Below are 19,816 nucleotides of genomic sequence, written 5' to 3' on the forward strand. Positions count from 1 at the left end.
TAACGTTAAATACAAGGCTGGGTGCTGCACAAGTATTTAGTGCGCGCTGGCCTGCAAAACAAAATCTCTGAGCAACCATGTTGAATTCCCCGCCATGGGCGCCTCAGATGATTAGCAATAAACAATACCATATCTATTCTCGAAAGCAACAAAGTGATTAGAACTTATTCCTGACTAGTGAGAACTGCTAAAACTTTTAAAATATAAAATAGTATATAAATATATACATTTAAATATATATACATGTTTTTATATATATATAATGTATATATACATATTTATATACATATGTAATGTATATATACATATATAAACACGGATATATACACACACACATACACACATATATATATATTTATATATTTAAATATATATATGCACACACAGATTATACATATATATCTCGATACCTCCGTTCAATCTCGAAAGACAAAGGATACCCCCTGTAGGGGCAGCTGCTCGTGTAATTGTCTCGCAAGGCTTGCGCAATCCCCGACCACACCTTTCCTGGATCGGTACTGCTTGAGTTCAGTGGCAAGGAAAAGTGCAGGAGTACTGGAAACAACGCCGAGACAAGCGGAGAGCATATACAGCACTTGGAGGTTCCAAGTGGTCACCCATCTGATAATGGCCAGACTCATCGTTGCATAACTTCGGTGATCTGACGGGAATCGGTGTGTCAAACGTGATTATATATATATATATATATATATATATATATATATAGAGAGAGAGAGAGAGAGAGAGAGAGAGATAAATAGATAGATAGATATGTATATATATAGAGAGAGATAAATAGATAGATATGTATATATATAGAGAGAGATAAATAGATAGATAGATAGATATGTATATATATAGAGAGAGATAAATAGATAGATAGATAGATATGCATATATATAGAGAGAGATAAATAGATAGATAGATAGATATGTATATATATAGAGAGAGAGATAAATAGATAGATAGATATGTATATACAGAGTGAGAGAGAGAGATAAATAGATAGATAGATAGATATGTATATACAGAGTGAGAGAGAGATAAATAGATAGATAGATAGATAGATATGTATATACAGAGTGAGAGAGAGACGTGTATGCGTATATCCTGTTATTTCTGAGTATATTGTGTATGAGACAAGGATTGATCCGAATTATGAATTATAGAACATGTTACATATGAATATATAATCGAAATAGCCGGAAACTACAGATTAGCATGCAGTTATGTTTTTAGGTTTACAATTATCACCCACGCACGCATCTACATTTGCATTTTATATACATATATAAGTGTTTGTGTGTTTGAATGTGTATTTATGGGTATTTTTATTCTTTGCAAAGGGGTCACCTCTGATCAAGGCCCGGGGGCCACTCGAGGATAAGGGTTAATGAATCTACAGTAGCCAATGGAAAAATGTAATAATTGTTAGTAATGAAAATTACGTAAGTCGAATTACTTAAAGACGGCCAGATTGTAGTCAGTTGGAAAGCAGGAAAACGGAACAGAGTTCAACAGCCGTTTAGTTCTAAGAAAGAAGCTTTGTTTCATGGAATCTATCTTTAGGTTCAGGCACAATTAAAGAGTGGGAGAAATGCGCGTGTATATATATATATATATATATATATATATATATATATATGCGTTGTAAGTTCGAGTGCTGATTTTGAAGATGGTATTCAAAACTGCATATACACATACATGTACACTCATACACATATACGCCTACATGTATACGTACTTATATATACACACCCATACATATGCGTATATGTTATATTCATGTGTTTAGGTTAATGATCATACATGCACACCCGTGTAAAAACAGAAATGAAACTGCACACACACACACACATGTGTGTGCGTGTGTGTGTGCGTGTGTGTGTGCGCGCGTGTGTGTGTGTGTGCGCGCGTGCGCGCGCGCGTGTGTGTGCATTTATTAATATACAATCTCCGTAAAAAATGACGGACTAAGTTATGTTTCGTCAGTGTTCTAGATATATGACTTAAATATCCATATTAAAAGATTAGAGCAAATAAAACACCCACTGTTTATTGTTTATGTTATAGTGGAGGATTTCATGTTTATGTCATAGTGGAGGATTTTATGTTCATGTTATTGTTGAGGATTTTATATTTATGTTATAGTGGAGGATTTTATGTTTATTTTATAGTGGAGGATTTTATGTTTATGTTATAGTGGAGGATTTTATGTACATGTTATTGTGGAGGATTTCATGTTTATGTTATAGTGGAGGATTTCATGTTTATGTTATAGTGAAGGATTTTATGTTTATGTTATAGTGGAGGATTTTATGTTTATGTTATAGTGGAGGATTTTATGTTTATGTTATAGTGGAGGATTTTATGTTTATGTTACAGTGGAGGATTTTATGTTTATGTTATAGTGGAGGATTTTATGTTTATGTTATAGTGGAGGATTTCATATTTATGTTATAGTGGAGGATGTTATGTTTATGTTATAGTGAAGGATATTATGTTTATGTTATAGTGGAGGATTTTATGTTTATGTTATAGTGGAGGATTTTATGTTTATGTTATAGTGGAGGATTTTATGTTTATATTATAGTGGAGGATTTTATGTTAATATTATAGTGGAGGATTTCATATTTATGTTATAGTGGAGGATTTTATGTTTATGTTATAGTGGAGGATTTCATGTTTATGTTATAGTGGAGAATGTTATGTTTATGTTATAGTGGAGGATTTTATTTTTATGTTACAGTGGAGGATTTTATGTTTATGTTATAGTGGAGGAGTTTATGTTTATGTTATAGTGGAGGATTTTATGTTTATGTTATAGTGGAGGATGTTATGTTTATGTTACAGTGGAGGATTTTATGTTTATGTTATATTGGAGGATTTTATGTTTATGTTATAGTGGAGGATTTTATGTTTATGTTATAGTGGAGGATTTTATGTTTATGTTATAGTGGAGGATTTTATTTTTATGTTACAGTGGAGGATTTTATGTTCATGTTATAGTGGAGGATTTTATGTTTATGTTACAGTGGAGGATTTTATGTTTATGTTATAGTGGAGGATTTTATGTTTATGTTATAGTGGAGGATGTTATGTTAATGTTAAAGTGGAGGATTTTATGTTTATGTTATAGTGGAGGATTTTATGTTTATGTTATAGTGGAGGATTTTATGTTTATGTTATCGTGGAGGATTTCATGTTTATGTTATAGTGGAGGATTTTATGTTTATGTTACAGTGGAGGATTTTATGTTTATGTTATTGTGGAGGATTTTATGTTTATGTTATAGTGGAGGATTTTATGTTTATGGTATATTGGAGGATGTTATGTTTATGTTATAGTGGAGGATAGCATGTTTATGTTATAGTTGAGGAGTTCATGTTTATGTTATAGTGGAGGAATTCATTTACAAAGAGATTGTGTGACTTACTATTTGCTTTCTCGCTTCCCTTACTGAAATGTTTTTTTTCGGGGATTAGAAAATTAACTTTTCTGCATGGCGTAATAGAAAACAGGCAATTATTTATATACATCGGTCTTTATTGTAGAATGTATAGTCTCTCTCCCTCTTTCTTTCTCTCTCTCTCTCTCTCTGTATTATTAATCTCCATATATATATATATATATATATATATATATATATATATATATATATATATATAAATAATATATATATATATATATACTAGCAGGCCACCCGGCGTTTCCCGGTCATAAGATATATACTTAAATATTATATTTTAATTCATGCAAACAACGCATTTATTATAGAGACAATTCTCTATCAATTATTATATTTAACCTAATTGATTCTAGTTAGATCAAAACTAAAAAAAACTATATATATGACTTGGGTCCCATCAGCTAGAAACGAACCCAAAACATACAGCTTTTCATCCTCATTCCTTAGCCTCTGAGTTACACCCATACGCATATATATATATATATATATATATATATATATATATAGAGAGAGAGAGAGAGAGAGAGAGTGAGAGAGAGAAAGAGAGAGAGGGAGAGAGGAACAAGTAGTTAATAAAACATGTTAAAACACTTTGAAAAAGACTTTAACACACATTTAATTTTAAAAAGGAAACACTAAATAAGTGGATAGTTCTTAATTCGCGGGGTTTCAAAGAAATACTTTTCTTCTCGTCAGAGGGTAGGATTAAGCAAAATTCGGGATCGGATTTTGCTTGCAAAAGTATTTAATGAAACTACAAGTAAGTCATAGATCTTAATTGGTAACAAATAGTAAGGCAGAGGCAATAGGGTGAATAAAAAAAGTGCTGGTGAAAGGTAAAGTATCCAATAACGATAAAATGCAGATTCCAAGAAAGTTAGTTAAATTTCCATTCACACAAGTATAATCTAAGGGAATATATATATATATATATATATATATATATATATATATATATATATATATATATATATATATACACCTGGCTTCACTTTGTAAAAGATGGAATCGCCAGATCGTCGATAACAAGATACAGACAGACAAGGTCCACATAGTTTTATAATTAAAAAGATTATTGAAATGGCAAAAAAAATGAATAAAACAATCCTGAATCCATAGATTTTCAAACGTAAGCACTTTTCATCAGAAAAATAACACTATTAAAATAACTTTGCTCAATCTACATTATATCTCTTTACAATGTTGAATATATTTTTATCACGATAAGATCTATTATGAAAAATTCACTTTTAGATTACATTATAAAAGTAATGCTTTCTCTTCTGTTTGTATATAATTTGTAATGTGTTACTCAATGTTTATAGTACATTAAGAAGTTTATTTAATCTAAGAAATTGTAAATTGTAAAGCAGAAAGGTTTTAACATGGGGGTTCTTAATGTCATCGCTGTTAATTTTCATTTATATACTTATTTATGAATTTAATTTAATAATTTTTAATGATGTATTATTTATTTATTTATTTTTGCATTTTTCTTTTCTTTTTTTTTGCATTTTTCATTTTAGCAAACTAGTGATTATTTAAATTCCGAACTGAATTCCTTTTTTTCGACTGCCAAGGTTGGCCAAAAGCTATTTCGACAATTACATTTTTATATTATTTTCTGATTGCAAGATTCATTTTGGAATTCCACCGAGACGTGTTAACATCGAAACGTAGCTTTCCTTATGTTTTAATTTTATTTATAAAAGTTCTACTTATGCACTGAGCGGGTTCGAAAAATATTGGATTTCTATTTCATGTTATCAATATATATCGTCGTAATCAAATTATATATATATATATATATATATATATATATATATATATATATATATATATATATATATATATTGGTTGGCAACCGATGGCTTCGCTGAACCAAAAATCGTCGGTGTGGCTAGACAAGCAAGGGTCTCAGGTTGCAATCTAAAATTGACAGTCTAGACAACAATCTATGTTTCTAACATTTCGGTTACATAAGCGATTTTAATCATATATTTTGATCGAAATATTCGATATATAATTAATACCCCTTATTAGTAAACACTTCCAAACCCGCCCTTTGTAATCACCTCGATATATAAACACAATTCTTATATAAGATTTGGTAGGAGAAACTCATAAACATACTTTTCCGGTAAACAAATTTATGCGTCTATTTAACTTGCCAATCCGCGTTAGACACTCTGAATGAAGCTTTTTATTCCAAGAAGACGTGAGGAATCATTGTCTCTCCCCCTCTCTCTTTCTCTTACTCTTTCTCTCTCTCCCTCTCCTTTACTCTCTTTCTATTCTAGATACATAGATTTGTATACAGAGAATGAGAAAGAGACATAGAATAGTGAGGAAGATGCGAAGATCATTTTTTTCGAACAGTAGAGCATCTTTGTGGGAAGTAGCAAAATAATTTGCGAAAAGAAATGGCGTACCACCATCACCACCATCATCATCATCCCAAATAATGAGGGTTTTCATTTAAAAAGACTAGAAGTACTCCACACTCTCTCTCTCTCTCTCTCTCTCTCTCTCTCTCTCTCTCTCTCTCACTATCTATATATCTTTATTCTAGATAGATAAATTTGTAAATAGAAAGAGAGTGCGGAAGAAATTTGTAAAGAGAAAAATGGGAAGATACGTTTTTCGAACAGTAGACCATCTATGTGAGAAAGGCTAATATAATTTACGAAAATAAATGGATCATCATCATCATCATCATCATCATCATCATCATCGTAATAAGGACACCTCATCATTCCCCGCTCCTTCTTTGCTGGTTTTATTTACTTCAGTGACAGGGGATCCAACTAGCGGTTTTTTTCTGCATACAACATCAAAGACCACAAAACTCTAAAAGGGATTTTTTTTTCTATTTTATCTTTACACAGCTTTGCGTTTGCCTTCGTTATTTATCGACTTTTCGTGATTCGGAATGTTTGGAAAATCAAAAAAAATAATCTTTCTGATTATGTAAAAAAAAAAAATTCTTACAATATACTCACATGGATTTAATTTCATTTTACGAAAAAGGTAAGATATTTTTTTCTTTCTAAGTGTTTTTTATGTCATAACTAATGTTTATTCATATAAAAATCGGTATGTGTATATGTTTATAGATTCCTGTGTATAATATATACTTTTTAACTAATTAACCAATCATCATGAATTTTCGTTTTGTTGTTTGAGTGCTTTCTACAACATATCCAAAGGCCACGTTCTTGTGGACGAGAAGTCGGCTGATGGTCTGCTTGTGTTGCATTATGGTGGCAATGCGCATCCACTTTGCCTAGCATCCTTCACTCTAAACGTAAACTATAAAAATGACAGTTCAATCCACAATAACGATCATACCAGACACACACTTGAACAATGATTCGCCTCGATCTTTTGAGGTTCGTATTTACAAATATTTGTGGACTTAGAATTAAGTTAAATAAGGTAGAATCATTTCTCCTAGCAAACTCCCCGGATAACTTGCACTCCTCTATCCCTTCGAACCACTTTAATATGTTTGGTTATCTTCCACTTTGTCGTGAGGACTATGACAGACACATGCACAGACTTGGAATCCAAATTCGTAAAACCCTCCCCATGACTGGGTAATCTAAACTAGAATCAGACGACCAGGTCATTATGTGCTTTAGACAAATATTACAACATAGCGTTTGCTACTTATATTTCTTTATCGCTCTTCTTAGAACCAAGACAGTACTCTAATCAATTATGTCTATGACAGTATAGATATCGCACTCTTCCTAGACACTAGCACCCAAATACATGTATTTGGTGCCCTTAATGTTCACCATAGTAGTTTGTTTGGCTTCTCTAACTACACTGGTACAATTGGTATCATCACACATAACTTTTCTACACCCTATTCCAAGACACAGTCAGTAACGTTCTCGACCCGTGTCCCAGATCTTGGGGACCAGCAAGCCTCACTTCTGGACCTATTTCTGACCACAGTTCTTGAAGATTGCGGAACTAATTGCTATTACCCTCTTAGGAATGCTGATCATGCTGTGATAATGATGGACATCACCCTAAACTTTCGATCCGAAGTTGAACAGCCACTCCTAAAAACAATGTACTACAATAAGGCATACTGGGATGCTATCAGAAATCACATCACAGATGCTCTCTGGGGAAATATCTTTTCTCTCCCTGCTAAGCATTGCGCAAATGCGACCACTGAATGATGTATCAAAATGATAACTGAAACACATGTTTCCATATGTAAGTTCTATAGTAAACGTCACTCTCTCCAATAGTTTACTTCTACTTGTGCAGCTGTCATTGTTCAAAGGCAGCATGAATACCGCAGATTTATCCAACATAAATCCTGTACAAATAGATGAAAGAATACAGAAGCTAGAAGTAATTGTAAGAAGGGAATAGCTACCAAAAACGCATTGAAGGGCAGAAATTAAGAACTCGTGATTTCTGGAAAATCTATAACAATGTAGTAAATAATGGACAATTTTCCCCACTATCCAACAATCTTGAAGTTGTTTGCACGCCAACCCAGAAGGCTAATCTGCTTGCCCGCCGATTTGCCTGCAACTCTATTTTGGACGCAGCAAACCACTCCCTCCCAGATTTTCCTCTGCAGACAGTAATCAAACTAGAAAATCTGAAAATCACCCCTTCTCAAATGCCTGATATAAAAAATAGACACCTTAAAAGCATGTGGACCTGATCTAATCCCGACTGTACTATTAACAAAATGCTTCATTGACGTTGCCCCAATTCTCTCTAAACTTTACAATAAATGCCTTAACGAATCTTGCTTTCCTGGCTGCTGGAAAACTGCTCCCGTGATATCAGTTTTAAAGAATTCTGACGAAAGATCTATTACATTATCGCCCTATTAGCCTCCTCCCTTTTTTTGACAAAATATTAGAGTCCATAATTAATCAAGCTCTAATCCACCACCTCACAGCTGCTAAACTTCTGTCTGATTAACAGTATGGGTTAAGACAAGCCGGTTCTACTGCAGATCTCCTTACTGTAATCTCTGAACGTATATACAAGGCACTGGATAAAGCAGGGAAGGCTAGGACAGTAGCCCTAAATATATCGAAGGCTTTTGACAGGGTATGGCACGATAGTCTTCTCATGAAAACCAGATCCTATGGTATTATTGGATGAGTAATAAGCACAATAAAATCCTTCTTTAATAAGAGAATAATCCAGGTGGTTCTCGATGGTCGTACAGCAAAACAATATGATATATATGCGGATGTACCTCCGGGTTGATCCTTGAATCTTTATTATTCCTGATATTCATAAATTACCTTCCTGATAAAATTGTCTCTGAGATGGGTATATTTGCTGACGAGACCACGCTCTATAACAGACACGATGGGGAATAGAATGGACACATATCAAAGGCAGAAACCCTAGAGGAAGACCTCTGGTTTGTGGTTGACTGGGGAAAGAAATGGAGAGTCACATTCAATGCTGCCAAGTCTAAGCTCCTTCCCTTTCATAACAAGAAACCTTCTCTAATACTAATAGCTAGATGGCTAATGATACATTATTTGAAAATACTTCGAAGAACATGAGTTTAAACAGATACATTGGGTTCATTGCCAAGGCTGCTGCAAAGAAGGTGGGCTCTCTCTACCGTGCTAGAAAGTTACTTACGCCTAAGAGTATCTTATACTTTATACAAGGCCGCCAATCGATTATGTATAGAGTAGAGTATTGTTGCCACATTTGGGCTGACGCATTTGCTACTAGTCTCTCCCTCTTAGGCTGGGTTCAAATAAGAGTCACCAATCTAATAGATCCTGCACTATCAACTAGGCTTCAACTGCTATCCCATCGACGAAATGTTGTATTCCACAGCCTGTTTTACAAGTATTTTAAAGATAGGTGCTCTGAAACACTACCAGCTCTTGTACCCTCTCGCCGATAATATCGGCGACAAACCCGACAAGCAGCAAAATTCCTCCCCTACACAATAGAAATCTCCAGATGCCAGAAAGCCTTCTAGGCAAATAGCTGATTCCCTAGGACTGGTAGTCTTTGAATTTCCTTTCCGGTCCCTTGCTTCCATGACTGTACTGACATGCAGAAATTCAAGTGGAATGTAAACAGACATCTTGTTGCTCAACTCTCTTCATAATATCCCTGCAAATTTAGTCCCAGATAGCAGCATCCTACATCAAAGTGGCACTGTTCCTCATTTGGGGTGAAAATGCAATTAAAAAAATATCAATCTTTTCCGAGTTATTTAAAGCCAATCATTTTGGTAAATTTTATCCATGCTGTAGGGTCTTTATATGTTCAAATATTTATTTAATTGTGTTTGGTGTGCTTGTTTTGTAAAGAAAAATTGCTGGGGGGGTTGTTGTTGTTTTGAGCTTTGCAGAACATCATTGAGTTTTACAAAGGGAACGTGGTCGCTCTGAAGTTCAATGTATACAAGAACTTGTCCTTTTAAATAATCAAATCAATCTGAATCACCAGCATCATAATCACCAGCATCATAATCACCAGCATCATAATCACCAATCATCATAATCACCAGCATCATAATCACCAGCATCATAATCACCAATCATCATAATCACTAGCATCATAATCACCAATCATCATAATCACCAGCATCATAATCACCAATCATCATAATCACCAGCATCATAATCACCAGCATCATAATCACCAATCATCATAATCACTAGCATCATAATCACCAATCATCATAATCACCAGCATCATAATGACCAATCATCATAATCACCAATCATCATAATCACCAATCATCATAATCACCAGCATCATAATCACCAATCATCATAATCACCAATCATCATAATCACCAATCATCATAATCACCAGCATCATAATGACCAATCATCATAATCACAAATTATTACATTGTTGTCCACTTTATCCTCAAGTAAACTTTGGTACTTGATAAATATTGACTTCCTTATAAAACTATATCGAAGTAAATATGCCGTGTGTTTCATTAAATACTACATTAATTTAATTAACAACTTTTTAGGTTGATAATCTCGGCGATAAAAGCACCAATTGACGAGTTCAACTTTCAGTATTTGACCTTTTGGTTTAGGGTTATATCTAACACGTTCTGATACGACACTTTATCTTTCTTGTCCTCGGTCAGTAGAAAGGGAAATCCTTCTAGACTGTTGCATTTTTATTTTTGGCCGAATCTGGGTTACCTTTGTAAGTGAGTTAAATTTTACCCACATTAAAAAAAACAACTTGTGTCGGACACGTTGAATTTACAGCCTATAATCACTCAAAGTTCCAATCAAATTTATTTATTTCAATAAATTGTTTCATGTTGGTCGTGCTAATCGTGATGAACGTTATCACATTATGATGTCAAAAAAGAATGAGCGTGGTTACAATAAGTGAAAGGGAAATGAAATGATATGATAATGTTATTAAGTTCTAATGTAACTTTAATTGTTATCTTCCTATGGTTTCTTATAAATTGCTCCTCTTAATCGGGTAGAGCTCCATCTATCCAGACAGGTTAGCTTTTTTGGTGCTAGTGCACTTACTGATCCGCGCTATTTTTTCAATCGGATTTCCAAGTTTAATTAAAGTTTTATAGTATGTTTTTACTCAATTGTAAGGTTAAAGTATAGAAGAGGTACAAAACACCCTCCCCTCCCCATGTTAAGAATGACTTTTTAAATAATAATGTTATTATTTCAGCATGCATCAATAAGTGCACTAGTACCCCCTTTTTCTCAGAAAAAAATCTATTTATTCAAGTTGTTTATGTGTGTGTGTGTGTGTGTGTGTGTGTGTGTGCGTGTGTGTGTGCGTGTGTGTGTGTGTTCATGACGAATCGTTTCAAAAAATAGCTGCCGAGATGTAACATGGAGCAATCAAATTTTGCTCATCTCACACATTATATAGTATTTTTCTTAATCAAACCGACAATCTCATTAACACTTCATCTCTACTAACCATTGGCTTTGGTTAGTAACGACTTAGTATTAAAAAAAAAACTAGCATTGTCTAGTGTTCCCTCATAATACTTATAAATCATATATATAGAAACAACAGTTTATTTTATAAAATATCAAATTAAACCAGAGAGATTCATTCAATCGAAGAATAGACTCTATCTATCTTATCACGTGATCTATATACGTAGATTTCACTTAGAAACAAATTTGAAAATAATTCTGTTTTGTTCGAATTTTCAATAGATTTTCGACTAATATTGACTGATTTCAAAAACTGCACTCAGTTTTTATCTATCAAGCAAAGCTGTTTCCTCTGAAGCTTCCTCTTTGTATCAGCGCAATTCTATTGTCTCGCCATGAATAATACGACTTATATTATGATTGCTTTTATCAGTTCGCGAGTTTTGAGTTAAACATAAATATTGCATGAAAAGGGCTAAATTAGTTATCTCAATGTTTCCGAATTTTTTATGGAGGCGGATTGATCATTTGTATTATTTAGAGTGGTGCTCTTATGTTGGATGTTGTTTTCAAATCGTTTCGGCCAATTAAACCTCTGACTTTCTTCAATTGGATCCTGTTAAACTCGGAGATCGGTACGAAATTTCGAGCGTGCAATCTTTTATCTCCCCCAAGAGATTGAATTAAGGTTTTAGTTCAATATTGCGTAGTCGTTTCCGAGTTCAACAAAAAAGCGCCTGAAGAAAGCCGGAAGTTGCCACGGTCGAAACATTGTGAGAACAATATCCAAGACAAGGGCAGTCGTCCGAATACCCTAAATAATAATTTATAAGTTTGGAACATTTATTGTATACAAAGTAACTTAACAATAGTGTTCAAATATACTGATTATGTGTATGCGATCGACATCATATTGTTGATTAATTTGCATATCACTTTACAGAAAAACATCTCAGTAATTCACTTTTTGCTATTATTCTTTTCTAATTCAATGATTGTTTTAATTTTACATACCATATAGTTCTGTTTACTTGGAGACTGGAATTCGAAATTTAAACTAACTCGCAAAGAAGGGGGATATCATAGCAAGAATCAAAACATGCCACAAACTCCTTCCTACTGAAAGGAGAAACACTCTGCGCCGATTTAGCCTCTACCCGGTAAAAATATTACAATTGTAATAATATCAAATAACTCTTCGAAAACAACAAATGAAAAAGAAACAACAAATGAAAAAGAAATACTAAACTACCTCAAAAAACAAAACCTCTTCTCTAAATATATAAGCCTTTCCTCCCCCAACAGTTTTACACACAACGCTTAACTAAAAAACAAAAACAAACAGCAACAACAAATGGTTGATATGTCTAAATTAAAATATAAAGCTAAAACAATACCAATTTTCAACAATATTTTCCAATTTCACTCTGAACTTTACAAAAAATAGCAGCTATTTGGCCTTAAATGATCTCACATCAACTGATAGACTAATAGACCGGACAATCATTAATCAATCTATTATATATTATTATAATAATTTATAAATAAATTATATTATAATATGAATCTCAACTGTCGGTTTGTGTGAATGAATGAATGTATGTATGTATGTATGTATGTATGTATGCATGCCAAAAATTTTCGACAGACGCAACAGATCCTAACGAGACCGGTATCGTTTTGAAGCCCGATGCCTCAGACGACAATCATCGAAAAATTGGCGGAAAACATTAATTCCTTCACTCTAAACTGGGCAGTTTTCTACAAGGAGAGGGTTACTTTTTGCGTCGCCATTTTCTCAAGTCATCGTATCGGTTGGATTGACTACGTTTAATTTCAACGTTCCGAAGTTTCTGTCGGGGGATAGAGACATCGGCTATGACGTCACGTATTTTTAACATTTTTTTTCTCCTTCGTGTTATGGGTTTGAGCTTGCCTGCCTACTACCACTTTTTTTTAACCACCTTTGCCTACGGTTGTTGTCATTCCACCCCACTACTATCACTTTTTACACCCCCGAGGTTCCTGCTACACCACTTTCACACACCCGGGAACCCACGCTACTGTTGTTTACACCTCCTCCCCGCGGGGCCGTTACTAGACCACCTAAACACCAGGGCAACGGCGGGAACCACCGCTAGTATATTATATATGTATTTATATCGTGGACATATCTATACTGACGCTATATTGGAGTTTTCTTTCTCCTTGATTACTTGTCCTTCAAATATTTGAAACTCTAATTTACTTTGGTGTTATTTGAAAGATTTATATTTCCTATGATGTCTTATCAAGGCTAGAGAAAGTATCTTACAATTCTATTAAACTCATGGCTGTACGAAGTCATAGATTCCTCCAATGAAATTAGTGTAACTATTTCAATAGTTTCCATTGAAGTCGAACTCAACGCAACGAGTTCACATTCCGACCGAAATGAAAGATGAGCAAATAAAAAAAAAAAATAATGAACTTGAAATTTATTTAATATCTTTTCTTGCTTTGTCTTCTTTTCTTCAAACCCTGACGATCCTCCTTTTTATCTTCTGCGATTTGACAACATGCCATGCGTCTATTTCTCCAGTTCGTGACTTGAAAATTGCATATCTTAATGAAAAAAAAAATGGCAAATCTTTAAAAGGGTGTTAATTAAATAATGCAAAAAAAGCTTTCATGACTCGAAAATATTTGCCCTTGGAAATCAAAATGGTTCCTATTTGTTCCTTTCAAATCTATGAATATATTAAAACGCCCATGTAAGATTAATTTTCTTAAAGTGGCGTCCACTATGCTAGTGATTATCTCTCATTCAAAAATCGAGATGATTTAAAATAGGTTGTTTGCCGATTGATAATGAATAAAGAATGAGAGTACTTCCAAACGGCGTGCTTGTTTAAAATTATCAACCGACGCACAGATGTAGAATGAGGCAGCATGTCCATTTAATGTTTGTGGCGTGAAACTCATTGCATTTCGAAGATATGTCCTTTTCTCATACATTCCCCAGAAATTGGATGGGCTAGAAAGGACGAATTTTGCTGCTTTCCAGCTGACTATAACACAGTCGTTGTCAAGTCTAGTGTAAACTAATTCTTTTTGAAACGTTATTTTAAGTGATAAACCCCTATCTTTGTTTAAATATTACTGGTTCTCACGGTCTTACAGGACAACTGGCACTCATTAACCTTTATCCTTCAGTTCTCTTTGGACCTTCGTAAGCGATGACCCCTTCGGCGAAAATTCAGTAAATTTGAATACGGATCAAAATGTATATTTCTTACTTACTTAAATACCTTAGTGTTGTTATAATCTTGGTTTGTAGAGTACTGTCATGTTAATAAGGTCTCAGTCTTTGTACTTCTCAATCTTTCAAATTATTCAATTATTGAGAATTTAGTACAGCATATATACGGGATAATCACGTTGACACACCGATTCTCGCTGGATCATCGAAGTTAAGCAATGTTGAACCTGGTCAGTACTAAATGGGTGACCATTTGGAACTTCCAGGTGTTGTATGTACTGTCCGCTTATCTTGGCATTGTTTCCAGTCATCCTGGCCTTCTCCTTGCCACTGGACTCAAACTGTGCCAATGCAGGAGAGGTGTGCATTGTGCAACCCTTGCCTTATAATTACACGTGCAGATGCCTCAATAGAGAGCATCCTTTGTCTTTCTAGGCTAAACGGAGGCATCGAATACAGCAGATTGAAATTAATTTGGTCTCCTTTTGAAATCCATGATTTTGAAATACGCCGTATTACTTCATATATCCTAAGTTCGTTCGTCACTGATTGAATTCGGATTTCTGTATGTAACTCACTGTAAAATAGTCCTTAACAATCGCGCTAATTCACTTCACTATATGTATAGTAAGATTATCTATGATGATTCCTTTGCCGTTTTTAAGTAATAAACAGGAAATTATAGCTAACTCAAACACATAAACAAATACTTATTTTTCTATTCGTGTCCAGATTAAGTAATACAAAAATAAAAATATACAGCTGTTCAAATAAATACAAACAATTACTATTATATAGGCTGCTTTCGGAGGCGGTGCACTTTAAATTGACAACTCCATTTTCTTTAATTGCAGATACGGAACCATCAGTTATTTTAAGTTCAACTTGGTTTAGCAATTCATCATGAGACATACATTCGATGAAAGAATAATTTCACGAAATGGACTTGTCAATTGATCGTCTTGTTCGTGCGATTTAACCCCATTAAATTATTTTCTTTGCTGTTATGTTAATTCCCATGTCTACATAGATAAGTCAGACACAACAAAGCACTTTGAATTTGACATTCGACGCGTTATTACAAAAATCTAATACATAAATCTCACTATGTCTATGTGTGTTTCTGTCTCCGTTTTTAAATTGTATCTCCTCCTAGACGAATGGTCGTTTGACGGCATGCAGTAGCTCAAAAGATTGCATATAGGGTGCCGAATTTTATTAGGGGTGTTTAATTGATTAAAACAATTGGTAAGGGATTCAAAAAAGAGGTTCAAACTTGAAAGAAATGACTACAACATAGCGACAATGGCGTCGTTTGCACATGCGCACGAGCTGTAACAGATATGCATTTATTTAGTAAATTTACAAAGGTTCAAAGCAGTTGTCTGTTTGGTGCAGTGCGTAGCATCATCGGTTACTAACACCAGTGTTGCGGGTTCGAGCTCCACCATTTCTTTTTTTAACATTCTGATATTCTGGACTTTTAAATGTTACGTAATAATTATAAAAGAACACTTTTATATTAAAAAAATACGGAAAAATGGTTTTGCTGTATATAACGAAAATGTCATTTTCCTAATATATAAGATATATTATATATCGGCTTATTGGTTACATTCCAATAATCACGTAAATAGATCCAGTAATGGAATTTTGTATTGAATTCATTCCTAAACTATTTAACCGATCATTATGAATTTTAATTATATGTATATGTCTGTATATTTGTATGTATTTGATTCGTTCCTAAATTAATTAACCGATCATTATTAATTTTAATGATGTGTATATGATTATATATTTCTGTGCATTGGATTCACTCCTAAACTAATTAACCGATCCTTATTAATTATAAGGATGCGTATATGATTATGTATTTCTATTATTGGATTCATTCCAAAAAATTAATCAATCATTATGAATTTTAATTATGTGCGCATGTTTATATATTTCTACGTATTAGATTCACTCCTAAACTAATTAACCGATCACTATGAAATTTAAGGGTGTGCATATGTTTATATATATGTATGTATGTGATTCACTCCTTAACCAATTAACCGATCATTATTAATTTTAATTATGTGTATATGATTATATCTTTTTGTGTCTTGGTTCAACTCCAAAACTAATTAACTGATCATTATGAATTATATGTAATGTATATGTTTGTATATGCCTATAGATGTCATATTCCAAAAATCACATACAATGTTCACTTACTTTGTTAATGTATTTATGTGTACAAGGGATTCTATCCAAGTAATAAGGAATTCGAGAGTATATTACTCAAATGAAAAACTTGTGTTAAATCATTGAGTAGTTTCATCTTTATATTAGAAATAAGATAATTGCACAGTATCCTTCCCAAGATATAAGGTACTTGTGTAGTATAGTACTAACATGAAAAAAAACAAAGAATATCTTACCTGTTACGTACATTAGTTATTAAAACTGTAAATCCCGTTAAATATTCAAATAGTATAACTTACATGAAAATTAATGTACTTCTTCACTATAGCACCCAGATGTACACAACATTTAGCCCAACAGAAAATTTCATAAAAGTATTGAGTTCTTTCATTTATAAATTAGAAAAAGGTACTTGTATAGTATCTTACACAAAAATAAGGTAGTTATGCAGTATTGTACCCATGTGAAAAATAAAGGAAATATTACTTGCGACGTACATAAAAGTAATCAAAACCGAAAATCATGTAATATATTCGCGTTGTATGACATTTATATAAGAAATAAAGTGTTTCGTTACTATAGCGCTCTGATGTATAAACAAACTCTCACCTGTGACTCACGGGGAAGTTAGCACAACAGAAAATTATGTAAAATTATCGAGTAGTTTCATCTATATCTTAGAAATGACGTACTTGTACATTATCCTACCCAAGAAATAAGGTACTTGTGCAGTATAGTACTCATATGAAAAACAAAAAAAAATCCTACTTGTGACGTGCATAAAAGTAATTAAAGTAAAAAAATCATGTAAAATATTCAGGTAGTATGTCTTTTAAATTATAAATAAGGTTCTTCTTCACTATAGCACTCTGATTTAAAAACAAAAACGCTTACCTGTTACATACAGAAATGTTTGCACAACAAAAAATTATGTAAATTATTTTAAATATGTATTGTACATTACCCGCCCTAGGCAAGGAATTTTTTTTCCATATATGTGCTGTAAATTTCCTGTTCTTGGGAACGTACAATTATCTAATACATATAATACCCATCCTAGGGTAGGTAAAATATTATTTTGCTCAAGATGGCAAATGATATATAGACATCAAAAATTCCTCTATCCTAAGAATAACAGGTATGTTCAAAAATTTTCTCATTCGGTCCCGAGCAACGCCGGGTGGCCTTGTTAGTCTAATTTAATGCATAGTTGTGAAAATTGGGTCCATAGATTAAGCTATATACACGCAAACCGCAGCGGGATATGTATGTGAAATTATATTTAAATTATAAATGCCAAAAATTAATCTTTGGAATAAACCACATATTTGTTAACAGGAATTTAATTTAAAGTTCGTCACCTCTCTTCTTCAACCAATCAGAAGCCTTTTACTTTAAAATAAAAAATATCGAATTTTGGATTCAATTGAGTTCGCTTCCAACATCTGTCATGAAACGACTGAATCGTGACTGTATTTATTCTTCGTCGCCATCTTTGTTACTAAGAATTACTCAACAATTGAGATCGTGACTGCACTGATTCTTCGCCGATTTGATTTACTACCGCCATCTTTGTTCAACATAATGTCTCAACACCTAACAGCGTGGAAGGTTTACCAGCATTTAGGGACTTCAGAGGAGAATTTTGCTGCTTGTTGGGTAAGTGGGGAATATGTAAGTTGCGAGGGCATAAGTATGTGACTTCATCAGAACAGGTTCCATTAAATTACTTGCAAAACAAGCACAGGATGCGCCATTGCGGCGATATGGTGGAGTCGGAGATTGGCCGATAGTACGAGACCTATAAAAGACTCTTTTGGACCCTGTCTGAGCGAAAAATGATAATAGCAAATGTTCGACCCAAATGTAACAACAATACTCCGTCCATGAGCGAATTGGGGCTTTTTAAAGATATAGGATGCAACCTGGTGTGAGTAAATTTTTCGCACGATAGAGGGAGTCCATCTTCTTTGCAGCAACCTTAGCAACGTCCTTAATGTATTTGTTTCAATTCATGTTGCCTGTAAATGTTAGAAAATGTGCTTTCAGTTAGGGTCGTGTTGCGAATGGGGTTTTGTAGTTTTTAAAGGAAAAGAGCTTAGTGTTAGTAGAATCAAATGTTATGATAAATTAAAGATCGTTTTCTATAGTTTCTCTCGTTTGCTTGGATATATTTGCATCCATTTTACCATCATATCTATTATAAAGCGTATTGTTTTTAGAAAATATACCCATCTGAGATCCAATATTATCGGGGAGGACATTTATGAATATCAGGAATAATAAATATCTAAATATTGAACACCTGAGTATATATCATTTGTTTAGACGTACGGGCACAATGGATAACCTGAATTTTTATATTGTCCAGGAAGGATATGATTATGTTGAGTATTCGTCTACAACCCAATTTGTGAGAAGCCCTTTGTACCAGACCTTGTCAAACGTCTTGGATAGCAGCTTTAACTCTCCCTTTCTTACCGTGGGTATAGTATATTCGTTCAGAGATGATGGTTAAATATCTGCAGTGGATGAGGCTTGCCTAAATAAATAATGTTATTTAGAAAGAAGCTTACCATTTATAAAATGGTGGATTAGTACTTAATTGATTAAAAACTCCAGGATATTGTGTAAGAGGGACAGTAGACTGATGTTGCAATAACTGAGCGCGTCAGTTCTTTCGTCAGAATTGTTGAATACTGGTACAATAGGAGTATTTTTTCACCTATCAGAAAAGCGACTAGGCATATGATGAAGAATTTGAATATAACAGAGGCTAGCTCAGCGGAGCATTTCTCACTGAGTATGGCAGGAGTTAGATCAGGACCACACACCTTAGAGGTGTCTAAATTTTTCTGATACTACACACATGAGAATGGGGTGATTTACTAATATATAAATAAGGTTTCTGTCCGCAAAGGTAAAATTGGTAGAGCGTGGTTTGAACGGTCTAAAATAGAGTTGTAGGAAAACTGTCGGACAAGTAGA

The 19,816-nt window shown here is 33.6% G+C and overlaps 1 protein-coding gene across 2 annotated transcripts in view; it reads left to right on the top strand.

The window, feature by feature from the left end:
* Nucleotides 1–19,816, top strand: part of LOC145279748 (heparan sulfate glucosamine 3-O-sulfotransferase 5-like) — a 699,453-nt gene that overhangs the window by 33,140 nt on the left and 646,497 nt on the right. The window contains exon 1 of one of the 2 annotated variants that reach the window (XM_080131050.1): nucleotides 6,104–6,499. The exons of the other annotated variant lie outside the window; for it this stretch is intronic. The gene's annotated coding sequence lies outside the window, so the exon portion shown is untranslated. Of the gene's footprint in view, nucleotides 1–6,103; nucleotides 6,500–19,816 lie in introns of those variants that run through there. 2 annotated transcript variants of the gene reach the window in all.

The sequence above is a fragment of the Euprymna scolopes genome, chromosome 7, assembly GCF_053919585.1.
Source record: "Euprymna scolopes isolate OS-2025 chromosome 7, ASM5391958v1, whole genome shotgun sequence".
In the NCBI taxonomy this organism is placed as follows: Eukaryota; Metazoa; Mollusca; class Cephalopoda; order Sepiida; family Sepiolidae; genus Euprymna; species Euprymna scolopes.